At 49.4% G+C, this 11,232-nt stretch overlaps 1 pseudogene; it reads right to left on the reverse strand.

Annotated features, from left to right (window-relative positions):
• Nucleotides 1-5,696: 5,696 nt before the first annotated feature.
• LOC106098331 (uncharacterized) lies at nucleotides 5,697-10,407 on the reverse strand (annotated as a pseudogene).
• Between the last annotated feature and the right edge of the window lie 825 nt (nucleotides 10,408-11,232).

Consider the following 11,232-nt stretch of genomic DNA (forward strand, 5'->3'; position numbering starts at 1 on the left):
CCTATGCAAGTTGAATGGATTGATCTCTGATTGTCTTGCTTTGTTCACGGTAATAAGTCTCTGAACCAGCGGCGCCTGCGAGTGCAGACCTAACATCTGGTTAGGTCGACTGAACTGAAAAAGAAAGATGGCTATCCTAACAGCGTCCACACACAAGCTGTGTCCGAATTCAGGGAAAGGATGGATCAAATGCCGTATTTGGAGGCAATGACGTCACAGCGACACGACGAAGGCTGTCTGAAGTCAAAGAGTACTCCAAATGTGGCAACAAATGCATCCTAGTTTTCCCCAAATTTGAAGGATGGGTCCGGTGTATCCTTTTTGTCCTACTTTTAATCCCAGGATTCATTGCGGGCCATGCAGGAGATTTCTTTTCTTATAACGATGGTGAGAGGAAAACACTTTCAAATATAAGTACATGAAAATCTGGTGGTACAAAAGTTAAATTTTTATAGAATAGAATAGAAGAATAGAATAGAATAATCCTTTAATTGTCCCACAAGGGGAAATTTGGTTGTAACAGCAGCCAAAAAGACACATACACAAACAAACAGTACACAGGACACAGAACAGAAACATACACAATTTTTCTTACATATTTACATTAAGGACAATGGTTACTATATACAGAGAGTATTGTACAGTTATTAAATTAAATATAAATAACTACAGATAAGAGGCAAACCAGGTTGTAGTGCGAATCGGTTAATTAACTTATGGCAGTTACAGCGCAGATGTAAACATCTATGTTTGTTGGGAGCAGTTCTGATTGTACAGTCTGACAGCTGCAGGGAGGAAGGACCTGCAGAAACGCTCCTTCATGCATCGAGGATGTAGCAGTCTGTCACTGAAGGAGCTCTGCAGCAACATTTCCATGCATGGGGTGGGAGACTCTGTCCATCAGAGATGTTATTTTGGCCAGAGTCCTTCTGTCTCCCACCACCTGCACTGGGTCCAGGGTGCATCCCAGAACAGAGCTGGCCTTCCTGATGAGTTTATCCAACCTCTTCCTCTCAGCTGGTGATAAACTGCTGCTCCAACATACAACACTGTAAAAAATGACGGATGCCACCACAGAGTCATAGAAGGTCTTTAAAAGCGCTCCCTGTACTCCAAATGACCTCAGCCGCCTCAGCAGGTAGAGTCTGCTCTGACCCTTCCTGTAAAGAGCATCAGTGTTGTGGCTCCAGTCCAGTTTATTATTCAGGTGAACACCCAGGTACCTATAAGAGTCCACTATCTCAATGTCCACTCCCTGGATGTTCACCGGTGTCAGTGTAGTGGGTCTGCGTCTCCGGAAGTCCACCACCAACTCCTTGGTTTTCCCGGCGTTGATCAGCAGGTGGTTCTGCTGACACCAGTCAACAAAGTCCAGAGTCCACTGTCTGTACTCTGAGTCGTCCTCACCTGTGATGAGGCCGACTATGGCAGAGTGGTCAGAGAACTTCTGTAGGTGGCAGCGTGGGGAGTTGATGGAGAAGTAGCGGTTGTGTTTTTAAGCTATGGCCATCTGCATAGACATGATTTTTTTTTTTATTTAAATAATGTGAGAATATATTATCATAGTATTAGGGAATTAATTGTATCAACCATAATAAAGCATTTTATTCATTATTCATTTAAGTAGGTCATAGGTCAAGCTACTAAACATTCACACGTAGAGCACACACATAGAATTGGGAGAATAGGTCAGAGGTGTATGTGAGAAGCAGAGGCGACAGAAAGCTGACGTTAGTGGGATAAGGTGTTGGTAAGCCCAAGCAAGGAGAACGCAGTGTGCGAAGAAGGGGGGCAGCAAGGACATGAGATGGGGAGGCAGGAGATAGAGAAAGATCCGCCGGCACCTCGTTTTGAGAGACAAAGGTTGTTGATGTCTGTGTATAAATGTGTGCTGCTGGGACCTCCCCAGCGGATTTTGATGTCGGATGCTGAGCTGTGAAAATCCCCATGTACATTTAATCAGAATCAGAATCAGAAAGACTTTATTTATCCCCAAAGGGGGAATTAACATACAACAGTGCAGCATAACGTTGAAGATAAGGACAATAAGAAGAGGCAATAAGAGAATATACAGTATATACAGTTTTAAAATTGCACAGTTTTAAAATGAAAGTGATTGAAAGGTGAATAAATAACTGTAAGTGACTAAAAGTGAATAAAGTGTCGGTAGTATAAAAAGAGTGTACAGTAGTTTATGTTTCTGGTGTGGGAAATCTTATCTGTTGTAGTTAAAAAGCAGAGTGGCTTTGGGGACAAAGGTGACTCTCCTCCTCTCAGTCCTGCAGGAAATGCAGCGGAGGCATCGCCCAGAGGGGAGCCATTGAAATGCGGGGTGAAGAATGTGAGAGGGGTCGTTGATGATTTTGGCTGCCTGTCTAAGGGCCTGTTGGCTGAAAACCTGTGCAAGAGTTCTGACAGGCAGGCCGATGATTTTAGAGCACACTGATGCAGTGTGCTGCAGTCTGTTCCTGTTCTGAAGGCTGAGGGAGTGGAACCAGAAGGTGATGGAGAAGGTAATGATGCTCTCCAGGAAGGCATAGTAGAAAGTCATCATGATGGGTGTGCTGACTCCAAAGCAGGTGAGTTTCCTAAGGAGGTATAGCCGTTGGTGGCACCTCCTGAGAATCTCCTGTGTTGGCAGAGAATTTCAGGAGGTTGTCAAAGATGGTTCCCAGGTATTTGTACTCCTCAACTACCTCCACTGGCTTCTCGTGGATGGTGGTGGTGACTGAAGCAGCCAGATCCCTCTGCCTACTGTAGAAGGTCACCACCATCTATTTGGTTTTGCTCACGTTTAATTCAAGTTTGGAGCTGTCACACTGCTCTACAAACTCCTGAAGACCGGGCCCGTGGTGTTGTGAGGGGCCTGACAGCAGTGACAGGAGAACTGTGTCGTCAGCATATTTAACCAGGTGACAGTTGGGCTGTGTGGATCTGCAGTCATCAGTGTAGAGGATGAAGAGCAGGGGGGAGAGCACATAGCCCTGGGGGGAGCCAGTGGAGGTGGAACGGAGACCGGAAAGAGAGTTGTTCACCCGAACTTTCTGAGTCCTATTGGTCAAAAAGTCCAATATCCACAGGATTAGCTGATCATCCAGGTGAAATCGGGTGGAAAGTTTAGTGGCCAGGATATGAGGCTGCAGAGTGTTGAACGCTGATGAGAAATCAGCAAACAGAAGTCTGGCGGAGGAGTCAGGGAGCTCCAGATGTTTGTGGATGGAGTCCAAGATGAAGATTTTTGCATCATCGACGCCTATGCGTGCACGGTAAGCAAACTGGAGTGGGTCCATCAGGGGGTCAGTTGCTCTTATGATGTGCTGTTTTATGATCTTGCCATTGCCAGTGTGTGAATGTGTGTGTGAATGGGTGAATGACTGAATGTAGTGTAGCGCTTTGGGGTCCTTAGGGACTGAGTAAAGCGCTATACAAATGCAGGCCATTTACCATTCTCCATGGCCTTCATCACCAGGGAGGTGAGGGCCACAGGACGAAGATCATTCAGAGACTTTGGGTTGTTTCTTTTGGGGATGGGGATGACTGTGGAGTGTTTCCACAGCTAGGGGACGGTGTGAACGTCAATTGAGTGTTGAAATAGAGTCCAGAACACACTTCCTAGTTGCCCTGCACAGTGCCTCAGAACTCGACTGCTGATGTTGTCAGGGCCGGGTGAGCTCCTCTCCCTGGTCCTCCTGAGGGGCTCTCACCACGAAGTCCTGAAGGTGAGTGCAGAACTGCCAGGTTTGAGTGAGGATCTGGACTCCTCAAGCTGGGTGATATTGTCTGTCTCAAACCTAGTGTAGAAAAGGTTGAGGTCGTCAGGGAGGGAGGAGGGGTTGCTGCCTTCCACCTGGATGGTTCTGCGGGTGGTGACCACAGTATTCACAGAGGCCATGGTTTTGAGGACCTGCCAGGCTGAGTGGAGGTCCCCTGTGGTGAATTTTTTTCAACTGTATTTTTATACTCCAGTTTAGCATTTTTTAAGGCCCTCTTGACCTCCTTTGTTGACCTCCTTTTTATCCAGAGCAGAGCCGGTGAAGAAAATCCTCTTTTTTTTTATTAAGTATTTCCTTGAGTTCCTTGGTGATCCAGGGTTTGTTGTTGGGGTAGACGGAGACTGTTTTTTAGGGGATAATGTTGTCAACACAGAAGGAGATGTATGATGTCACCGTGTTGACGCCAGTCAGTGGCTTCGAAACATCCTTGTAGGGTGAGGATACTTTCCTCTGTCCACTGCTTGATGTTTTTGGTGACCTTTTTAATCCTCTTGATTACTGGGGTGTAAGCAGGGGCCAGAAGGATGGTGTGGTGGTCTGCTGAGCCGAGAGGGGGGAGGGGGTGGGCATTAAGTGGATCTGGTAGAGAGCCATAGCATTTATCCAGAGTCTTCCCCTGACATGTGCTACATGTAACATACTGTTGGTATCCTTTAAGCGACTTGTCAGGGGAACAGTGGTTGAAATCACCCAGGATGAACTTGGGAGAGTCCGGTGATAATTGTTCCAGTTTGTACAGAGTGTTGGTGAAGTACTCTGTGGCTTTAGCTACATCAGCTCTGGGGAAACAGGGAAACAGCCAGAAGCTCAATGTCTGTAGTGCACAGCTTCTCCCTCACAGTGACTGTAGAGCACCAGCTGTTGTTTACATACAGACACACGCTGTCGCCATGTTGCTTCCCAGTGCATTCGCGGTCTCTGTCCAGACGAAGAGGTGGTGAAAAGCCATCGATGTGCAGCGAGCTGTCGTCATCGCTGTTGTTTAACCACGATTCCGTGAATGCCAGAACGGAGGCAGTTCTGTACTCATGCAGGTGGTTGACACAGGCTTGCAGCTCGTCCAGCTTGGAGCGGAGAGACCACATTTTAGCAAGGATAATGGACGTTGTTTGTGTGTCTCCCTCTTTAGTTTGGCTCTCACCCCACTCTTCTTTAATCCCCTCCTGGTTACCTTGTTATTGTGAGTTTTTTCGATTTCCGTGTCCACGGAGTATTTCCTCAGGAAAGTAGTCCGTGGAAGCAGAGCGGAAAACCCGAAGGTTGGGCTGCAGCTGCAGCCACAGCTGGATGAGGGAGTCCCTGGTGTAGGTGAGCCTTGGGGTCATGTCGAAGTGTCAGAAACAAGTCCGAAAAATCACAAAAATGAGGAAAAGGAAAAGAATACAAATACATCGAATAGACGGCAAAATACAACAACGAAAAGAGCATCAAAGTTAGAAAAAGAACGCAAAACTGCTCAGCTGACTAGCCGGTCGACCGCACAAGCAGAGCCCGGAACCATATAAATTAACTGACAGGAATGGAATATTACACTGTTTTATGATGCATTATACTGCTGATTTATAAGAAGCAGAATGAGTCCACAGTGGTGATGAGGGTGTCAGTCAGGATGATGGGGGGGAGTGGGGCTGTGTGCTTCCTGAAGACCACAATAATCTCCACTGTCGTCTGGGCACCAGGTTGTTGCGGCTGCACCAGAACACCAGACGTTCAACCTCCATCCTGTAGGCAGACTCATCCCTGTCCGAGAGGAGTCCGATAACAGTGGTGTCATCTGCAAACTTAATTAGCTTGAGAGACTGGTGGTTGGAGGTTAGTGTACAGGGAGAAGAGCAGAGAAGAAAAAGAACATGGCCCTGGAGGGAGCTGGTGCTGATGGTCCGGGAGTCCGAGACATTCTTCTCCAGCCTCACATACTGTTTCCTATCTGTCAGGAAGCAGGATCCTGGCGTAGGTTCCCGCAGAGTCCAGATGCTGCAGGATGAAGTGCAGAGCCATTTTGATAGCATTGTCTACAGACCTGGTGACTCTGTATGCAAACTGCAGGGGGTCCAGGAGGGGGCCTGTGAGGTAGGAGAGAACCAGGCGCTCAAATGACTTCATGATCACAGATGGCCACTACAATGTAAGTAAATCAGTCTCTTCCATTTCTGCAAACACATCCAGCGCTGTCTGCTAACTGGAACGAAGGACCCGAACTCTGTGCTTGTACGCCATTTCATTGCGGGTACTCTACCTATACTAGATGCGCCTGTTCCTTGTTATTTTAAAAAAATTGTATACTAGATGTTGTATCCTCCACAAAAGTTTGTGTTGTATTATGTTCAAATGTTTAATAAAAACAAGTATTGCTAAAAGCTTTGTAACTATCCCAACTAGTTAAGAGTGTGTCGTTCCCATGCGCTTGCATTGCGCTTTGCTTGGCGCAGCGGGAAACCGTTGATAAGCAGCGCAAACATTAAACAGGAATGTTTCAGAGAGTGAAAGGGCCTTTAAAGCTCTGCAGTGATGGTCAGAAACAGAAATCGCACTAACAACTGGGAACAGTATCATTTAATATGCTGTTATTTTAAAACTAAATATTTATATATTTTCGATCCTGAGCTGATGTAGTTTTATTTTATGCTCTGGGATTACTGCCTGCAGCGAGATGAAAAAGCATCACATGATAATGCCACACTCAAATGGACTAAAATCATAGTTAAAAAATTAATAACATTAGTGGCCCACTGCTGTGGTTTATTTATTTGAAGGTAGGCTATTTTTTATTTCAATAATCTTCCACAAAGTGTGAAGTCAACCAGACATGCAGAAAGACATTTTATTTAAAAATGGGCCTTCTTCCCTCCCCATCCTCAGCTACCTCCCTCTTACCACTCCACCACACCCACACACACGCAGGGCTTGGGTGCAGGTGTGTCACCAGGGTGCAGGGGAGGCACTCCCCCTCTGTCCCCTTCTGGCAGCCTGTGCCTCAATTTTATCCCGCAACCTAGACATCCACATTACTCATACTCTCATAACACATACATATAGGGCCTTGGGGGTGGGCACGTCTGTGTATTCAAACCCACCTCTGGCGCTGGTGCCCTATCCTCAATTTTAAATGCATACTATAAAGACACATCTCCTGGATGCACTGGTACGCATCTTCAGTGATGTATCCTGGGGTCATCAGGTGTTTCGGGTCTCACAACATCATACACCCTCGCCCAGGTGACCCAGCCGGGGGTGATCAGGCCCCGACTTGCGTACCAGTAGCTACCCACGGATCAGCCCTCCTGATCCACAGCCACCTTGTGGCTTTCTCTGCCGCTTCACTCACAGCCTGGATGGCCCTCTTCTTGGCTACCCCAGCCACGCCCAGCCAGCCTAGGACTTTGCAGAGTGATCGTCCTGCAAAGCCCCTACAACCCACTTCTATGGGCTCATAGAAAGTCTTCCAGCCCCTTCCCCTGCACTCCTGCACTAGTTCCTGGTACTTTCCTCTTTTCCTTTCATTGGCCTCCTCGATCCGCTCTTCCCAGGGCACTGTGAGTTCCAGCATGATCAGCTGTTTTGAGGCCTCAGAAATAATTATCATGTCTGGCCGGAGGGATGTTTTTGCAATGTTCTGAGGGAACTTTAGCTGCTTACCCAGGTCAGCCTGTAGCTGCCAACCAGAGGCTGTGTTGAGGAGGCCGGTTGTTAAATGTGGGCGCACCTGGGGTTTCTCTCCAGCCTTAATGAAAGAAATTGCCTTCCTCAAAGCATGATGATGCTTGCTGGTGCTGATTGCTGAGGCAATCTTTTCAGCAACTACTCTGAGCACCTGGTCGTGCCGCCAACGATACCGACCATCGGCCAGGTGCCCTTGGGCAGCTGCTAAGGAGGTGTTCTAGGGTCCCTCTTCCAGAGCACAGGGGACAGACAGGTGTCTCGCTCTTCCCCCACAGATGGAGGTTTGCTGGGCTTGGCAGAGTGTCGTATACTGCCTGCACTAGGAATCGGATCCGGTGGAAGTCTGCCTGCATGATGTTTGCCCAGGTGACCTTGCGCTGCAAGGTGCTCTCCCACCTTGTCCATGCTCCCTGCTGCTTAAGACCTACAGCTCTACTTACTCGCTCCTCCTCCACACCTGCTCGGACTTCTTCCTGGAGTAGCTGGTGTCTCTCCTTTCCCTGTGCCCTGCTGACCTGGGCCTTTGGGAAGTACCCCAAGCCTGCTCCCCCTGTTGCTAAGACCCCCACCAGTGTTTTCTGCCTTAGGCGTGACTCTGCCACCTCAACTGCCTTCTCAGCCTTCCACTTTCTTCCTGTCCTTACCTCAATACCTGCTGATGCCACTTTGCAGTCTTTAGAATCTCTGTACTGTAGGGCTTCTCGTGTGCGAGCCACCTTGAACTCTTCTGTGAGGCTACTGAAGGGTAACTGCAAGCTGTTGCTTGCCCCATACAAGGCAGCGCTTGTGAGACTGCGGGGAAGTCCCAGCCACTTATGAAGAAAGCCACTGATCTTCCTTTCCAGGGATTCCACAGTAGTTATTGGAACTGTATAGACAAGCAAGGGCCACAGGATTCGGGGCAGGATGGAATGCTGGTAGATCCAGGCTTTAAATCTTCCAGGCAGGCCGGACTTATCCACCTTAATGAGTCACGCTCCCAGCTCCTCATTTGCCTTCTGAATGGCAGTAGAGTCTTTCAGGCTGGAGTCAAAGAGTTTCCCCAAGCTCTTGACTGGTTGTTCCGTTATGGATGGAATAATGGTTCCTGAGATTGAGAACCGGAACTTGTCCATCACCTTGCCCTTCTTCAGTACCAGCGATCTTGACTTGGAAGGTTTAAAACTCATCCTTGCCCATGAGATGAGTCTCTCAAGACCTTGCAAGATCCACCTACACCCTGGAACTGATGATGTTGTAATGGTGAGGTCATCCATATAGGCTCTGATAGGGGGCTGACGAACACCTGACCTTGTTAGAAGCCCTCTGCACTCCACCTCCGCAGCCTTTACCACCATGTTCATTGCAAGGGCAAAGACTGTAACTGAGATGGTACAGCCTGTTATTATCCCTTTCCCGAGGCGGTGCCAGCCTGAAGTAACTGCCCCAGAAGTGACCCTAAGCCTGAAATTGGCGTAATAGTCCAGGATCAGGTCCTTGATCTTGCTGGGGACATGGTGGAGGTGTAAAGCATGCTCAACCAGTTTGTGTGGGATCGACCCATACGCATTAGTCAGGTCCAGCCACAATACAGCTAGGTCGCCTCTGTCCTCATGGGCTTCTCTTATAAGGTGTGTAACTACACCAGTGTGCTCTAGGCAACCAGGAACTCCTGGGATCCCCCCCTTCTGAACTGATGGATCAATGCAATTGCTTCTAAGGAGAAGCTCGGTCAATCTCTGGGAGACAACGCTAAGAAACACCTTCCCCTCCACGCTCAATAGCGAGATGCTCCGAAACTGGTTTATGTTTTTCGAGTCCTCCTCTTTGGGAATCCAGACTCCCTCTGCGTACCTCCACTGATCAGCAACTCTCCCTCTCCGCCATATCACCTTTAAGATCTTCCACAGGTGGCGAAGCAGCTTTGGGCAGCGCTTATAAACAAGGTAGGGTACGCCACTGGGACCTGGGGAGGATGCTAAGCAGGCTACCGTGATGACCTCACACACCTCCTTCAAACTTGGCTCTGTCAACTTGAACTCTACTGATGGTGAGGCAGGGTTGATGAGAGCTTTGTTTGGTCCCAAGTCTTGTTCCCTCAGTGGGTCACTCATGGTCTCATGAAGGAAGTTATTCACCTCCTCTGCTGAGCACTCCAACTGGCCGCTTCGCTTAACCCCAAGCAATTGTTTGGAAAAGCGAAAGGGATCAGCAATAAAAGCTACACGTTTCCTGACTCTCTCTCTTCCCCGCCTCCTGTGCCATTCTGCTCTACGGAGGGTAATCAGCTTTTTCCGCAAGATGTTATGCAGTTCCTCTAAAGCTTGCATCTCCTCCGCATCAGCGTTCTTAAACTGCTTCTTAAGGCTCCTAAGCTCCTGGCGCAGTCAATGAATCTTCATGGCCCTGTGGTTCATGGTGTAAGGGGTCTTGGTGTTACACTTCTCGGTCAGGCCGAACCTTTCTGAGGCGTAGCTGACTATGATGGTGGTCATTGTTTTAAGCCTGCTGTCAGCATCTCTTTTGGCCACAGCTTGTATGATGTTGGAAACATCCTCATCAAACTTCTGCCACTCGCTCCGGCTGCTGGCTGGGGGCCACTTAATCCGCTGTTGTGGAACTACACTGCTTGGATTGGAAGAGTCCGGTGCGTGGAGGGACTGGGCTCTATGGGGTTCCTCCGGGCCGGGCTCCTCCTGCGTCTCACCAGGTTCAGTACCTGTGCGTTGCACCTCACTCTCCCGCTCCAAACATTTCATTCTGGCCTGATGGACCTTTAGGCCGCGCTGGTTCTTCCACAGCTTGCCGCAGATACATGTCTTACTCGTAGTCCTTTCCATTGCGTTGGTCGTTAACCTTGAGTCCGTCCGATTGGAGACCTCATCCTCCCCCCCTCTCGGGATCTCCTGGGGGTATCTTTCTGTAGGGCTTTCCGTAGCTTTTTGGGGTGCTTTCTCACGAAAACTGCAGACCGGGATGCTAGCCCACCCTGCCCCTAGAGCCGTCTTTATATAGACACTGAGGGTTTTCAGGAGGAGCTGTGCTGCTCTCTGGCAAGAAGCACCATGCCCTCCTGTGTTTTAAATGCACTTTAGAACAGCATGCAGCAACACTACATATGAGCGGGCAGATGGAGGTTTGGGGTCTTCACTCACCCGTGTTCTGTTAACCATTGGGGCTGGGGGGCTGGGAGGAGGTGCTGGCCGTCGGATTGGGGTCTGGGATGCGGGGCCTCCCTGCTACTGCAGATAAGGAGGCGGTCTGCTTTCCTCCACCCCAGAGAAAAGGGTTACATCTCCTGGGTCCGGGTAGGGTTTGCCCCTCTGGGGGCAGGGGTACCTGGACCTGGGATATAGAGTATGTTTGGGGAGTGTGAATGTGTGTACAGTGTCTATTTGTGTCTGTCTCCACGTCGGGTGAGTGCCGAGTATTTGTTTGTGTATATGGGGGTGGGAATGCACGTTTGTGTCTCCATGCGCCTGTTCACCTGTGTCTATATGTCAGCTTGGGTCTTAGACTTCACCTCTCTGGGAACATCTCAGGCTCTCCAAGGTATGGAGGCCTATCTCCCCTCATCACACTCCCTGCCAGTGGCTGATGCCCTCAGATGTTGGTGTGTTGGTGGTTCTTGGTGTCTCGGGCTGGGTGCTCATGTATGTACCGACTCACTCCTGGTGGCCGATTGGTGGAGCCTGGCGCCTGTGGCCCGGCTGGGCCCCTTCCGGGGGGTGGGGTTCCCTCAGGCCTCTGGCCTCTGGGCCTGAGGCCTGGTCCTCTCTAGCACAGTTGGCTGCCGGCAGAGCCCGCGGGCACGTCACTG

The sequence above is a fragment of the Oreochromis niloticus genome, linkage group LG5 (genome assembly GCF_001858045.2).
Source record: "Oreochromis niloticus isolate F11D_XX linkage group LG5, O_niloticus_UMD_NMBU, whole genome shotgun sequence".
Taxonomy (NCBI): Eukaryota; Metazoa; Chordata; class Actinopteri; order Cichliformes; family Cichlidae; genus Oreochromis; species Oreochromis niloticus.